This window comes from Erithacus rubecula, assembly GCF_903797595.1.
Source record: "Erithacus rubecula genome assembly, contig: scaffold_347_arrow_ctg1, whole genome shotgun sequence".
NCBI classification, from domain to species: Eukaryota; Metazoa; Chordata; class Aves; order Passeriformes; family Muscicapidae; genus Erithacus; species Erithacus rubecula.
The window spans coordinates 101,451-106,059 of NW_027635985.1; positions in this window are offsets into that span (position 1 = coordinate 101,451).

The window sequence follows — 4,609 nt, forward strand, 5'->3', positions numbered from 1 at the left end:
TCAATATCCTGGTTTTTGGCTGAGGTGTTTCTAAGGCTGTTCTTGAAATGGGTCCTGTTGTCTGACGATTCTCTCAGGGCTGCTGTGTCTTTATAGGACTTGCTTTTTTGGGCTTCAGACGGTGTTTTGAGTAGTAGTGTGAGGTACAGGGTAGGTTTCTAATGATCTAGTGGTGGCTTCTACAATTGTGCTCATGTAGCACTTGCCTTGGGGGGTTTGAGGCAGTGTGATGTAGTTCATTTGCTGGGCTTCTTTATACTTATATTTGGAATACTGCCCCCCATATTAGAGAGGCTTTATCGGTTTGGCATGCTTGATTTTAGCACATGTCTTACAGTTATGGATAACTTGAGAAATGCAATTTATAGTTAAATCTGCTTTTCAGTTTTGTGCCTACTTATAGGTGGCATTTCTGCCTTGATGGCTTGAGGCAGTATGAGCCTATTGAGCTAGGAACAACTCTCCCTTATGTTGCTGATTTAAATTTATTGGTGAGGTCTCTATTTTTGCAGCTTGATCTACTTGCTCCTTGTTTTAGTGTTCTTTATTTGCCTGATTTTTGGGGATGTGGCCGTCTACATGATGGACTTTTAAAGAGAGTTTGTCTGAGTGGCAATGTTTTTGCACTCATCAGCAGCCTCAATTGGTTTTCCTTTATGTTGCTAGCTGGCCTTTTTTTACCTTTCTAGCTAACTCCACAGAGCATTGGTTACTATATATGATTCAGTACAAAGGTACAGCTTTGGCCAGTTGTCTCTGGTCTGGGTGAAGTTTTGTTGCTGTTCAGGGCCCCAGCTGCAATTGTTCTTCTTAGGGTGACCAGGTAGAGAGGGCTCACAATGCAGCTGCACTCAGGAATGCATTCTCTACAACCCTATGGCCCCTAGGAAAGCTTGTGTTTCCTTCTTGCTGCTTGGTGGAGACACTCTGATGATCTCATTGATCATTTCAGTGGGGATCTGGCTCTGTCCATCTTGCCACTCTACTCCCAGGAACTGGATCTCTCAGGCAGGTCCCTTGACTTTGCCCTTCTCGATGGCGAAACCTCCTTCCAGCAGAATCTGATTGATCCTCTCTCCTTTCTCAAATACTTTTATTGCCCTGTTCCTCCACACAATGATGTTATTGATGTATTGCAGATGTTTTGGAGCTTTACCCTTTTCCAGTGCAGCCTGGATCAGCCCGTGGCAGATGGTGGGGCTGTGTTTCTACCCCTGGGGCAGTCGGTTCCAGGTGTGCTGCACGTCCCTCCAGGTGAAAGCAAACTGAGGCCTGCACTCTGCTGCCAAAGGAATGGAGAAAAATGCACTGGCAATGTCAATGGTGCCACTTTGCTGCCTTGGGCTCCAGCTCCTCCTGGAGATCCAGCGTGTCCGGCACGGCAGCGCTCAGCACTGGAGAATCAACGACTGGGAGAGAGAGGGGGTCTACTGACTGCTGATCAGAATCCAAATTTACTCTCAGCTACATGTGCTTATATACCATTTTTAGGAAAGTTGGTAAATTTTTCTACATCACAGAGACAAGATTACCCATTTTCCAACATAACTATTTGATTCATTCTTCTTTCCTGTCACCAGTCTTGATCCAATCTTCATGGAGCCTTCAAAGCTCTGTTTGCTCTTGCCAAGGCATCTTGGTTATCAAGCTGCTTATGCTAATTAAATCCACAGCACTCTGTCTTATCTCCCACAGTGCAGTGTTTGGTGCTGTGCCATCCCCAGGGCAGTGTCCCAGGGCAGCTCTCAGTGTCCCCAGCAGGTCACGCTGTCCAGTGCAGCCGTGCCAGCGGTCACTGCGCACTCGGGGCAGGCTGGGCTGGACGGGGCTCGGGGCAGAAACGCCGCCCCCGGGACTGGGGTCTCCCCCTGCCTCTGGGCCCAGCCCCTGGTGGCAGCGCCTTGGGCAGGGCACGGGGCTGCTGCTGGCCCAGGGGGACAGGCCTTGTTCCCCTGCCAGCTGCCTGGGCCCCTCTCATGCCTGTCCCACATCCCTGGGGCTCCTGTCCCTGCTGCTCCCCAACACCTTCACTGCCCCCATCAAAGCCCCACTCAACCTCTGCACTGTGACCTCTGGAAAGAAAGAAAGGATGAGAGAAAGGAAGTATTGTCAGTTGTCCCTCGCTGGAATCCAGACACCCACCAAAGCTGCTCTCTCACTCCCCTCCAGAGATGGACAGGAGATGGAAAGCGACATGAAGGTTTCATGGGTTGAGATAAGGACTGGGACTGATTACCCAGCAAATGCCATCATGGGAAAAACAGGTTCATAATTAGAAATATTAATTTAATTTCTTCCTCTCCAAATCAGAGCAGGATAGTGAGAAGTAAAATAAAGCTTTAAAAACACCTTCTCCCCATCCCTCCCTCCTTCCCAGCTCTACCTCCTGCCCCAGTGGGTGCAGGGATACAGGGAATGGGGGTTCTGCTCAGTTCATGTGTTGTTTCTCCTGCTGCTCGGGGAGAGGAATCGTTCCCCTGCTGCACCAAGGGGTCCCTCCCTGAGACGCTTCTCCATGAACTTGTCCAAGGTGAGTTCATCTCACAGGCAGCAGTTCTTCACAAACTGCTGCAGCGTGGGTCACACTTGCATGGGCTCACAAGTCCTGCCAGGACCCTGCTCCAGCACGGGCTCCTCTCTGCATGGGTTTGCAGGTCCCTGCCAGGTCCCTGCTGCAGCACAGGTTTCTCATGGGGTCCCAGTCTCCTCTCAGGCATCCCCCTGCTCCGGCACGGGCTCCTCCAGGCGCTGCAGGTGCATCTCTGCACTCCGTGCCCTCCATGGGCTGCAGGGGCCCGGCTGCCTCAGCAAAGACTGCACCATAGAATGTCAGGGCAATCAGCTCCAGCCCCTGGAGCAGCTCCTGCTCCTCCTCCTGCCCTGCCCTGCCTGTGGGCACACTTGTTCCTCTCTCACGTTCTCACTCTGCTCTTCCCTGGCCACAGTTACAGCTACACAATAATCGATTTTCTGTTTTTCAATCTGTTATCCCAAAGGTATTACCACCATTTCTAACTGACCCAGCCTTGGCCAGCTCTGGTCCGTCCTGGAGCTGGCTGGTGCTGAGTCTGCAGGACATGGAGGAGCAGCTGCTTCCAGCAGCCTCTCACAGAAGGGTCTCCTGGAGCTCCCCCTGTATCAAACCCTGGCCATGCAAACCTAGTATACCTGTGGAAGGGTTTTTATTACCACTATTAATTCTTATTATTTCTATTATATCTATTATGACTAATAATATTATTATAATAATATAATAATAATAATAATATTTTTTGTGTTGTTATTATTATAATTATTGCAGGCAGTTTTAATCTTTTGGACTCTATATTAATTGTGGCTATAGCAGAATGCAAAACAAAACTTTTTAATTGTAAGTGGAACTTAGAATTTTGTCTACTGCTTGCCCTGCCCTGTTGTGTGTCACTGCTGTGTCTGAAGTCGCTGTTGCCAGAGCTACCCATTTCCTTGGTTTGGGAAATTGGATGGCATTGCTCACATGTCACAAAGAGAGGGCTCATTCCAATCCAATGCATTGCCTGAGCTCTTCTAATCACAGTGCTCATAGCTTCTTTTCTAACCTTTTTGGATTTCTCACCTTCTGTTCATATTTGTGATTTTATACCAAAATGTTCTCGGATGTGATTTTGCGGGATTCTGTAATCAGCTGTCTGTTTTGCTCTTGGATTTCTTAATGGTGTGTCAGAACTGAATGCAGCATTTCGGGTGGGAGCCGTTCAGTCTGAGCTCGGATTCTCTGCGATTGTCAGCAGCAGCTGGTTTTGCCCATGCAGGCAGAGATAGCAGAGATTGCATGCAGTGAATCCTGTGGCTGGTTGCGGCACCCGCAGCGGGCGGTGAGCACGGGCAGCTGCCGGGATCTTTGGGGCTCGGAGGAGCCGCAGGCGGGCGCTGCGAGCGGCTCCTCTGGGGCAGGATTTTGTCCCGGTGCGGGGCAATTGCCGCGGGCTGGGCGGGCTGGGGCCGCTGCCGAGCGCCGCCGCCTTTCCCCGGGAGCCCCCGGGCAGAGCTCTGTGCTCGGGGCCAAGGGCCGGGCGCCCGCTCGGCGGCTCCGAGCCGGCAGAGTTTTGGGGGTGCCGCTGTTGGGCCGGCACAGCCCCGGCGCTGGGCCGGGGGATGCGTGGGACCCTCCCGCGCTGGGGTTGGGCTGCCCGGCTCAGGCGCTGCATTGTCAGCCCGGAGCCGCCTGGCGATCGCCCGGCACCGGCGGGGCTGGGGCTCGGCACAGCGGAGAAGGGCGGCACCGGAGCCGGGGGACCCTCTGCGGCCTGCGGGGGACAACGGCCCCATAAGGGGGACCCCCGGCACCCTGGAACGGGGAGCCCGGACTGGGGAACCCCGGCAGCCTGGAGATGTTGGGACCATGGAGACGGGAGACCCGTGGGTATCCCGGGGCCCTGAAGGGGCACCCCGGACAGGCCCTGGAGCCCCTGTGACACCCACGGGGAGCCCAGAGAAGGGGAACCTCTGGCATTGCCAGGAGTAGCCCAGAGAGAGGGGATACCAATAACCCTGGAGCTGCAGAAGCCCAGACAGGAGGGACCCCCAGAACCCCAAAGTGGGGAGACCAGAGAGGGGAAGCTCCTGGGTG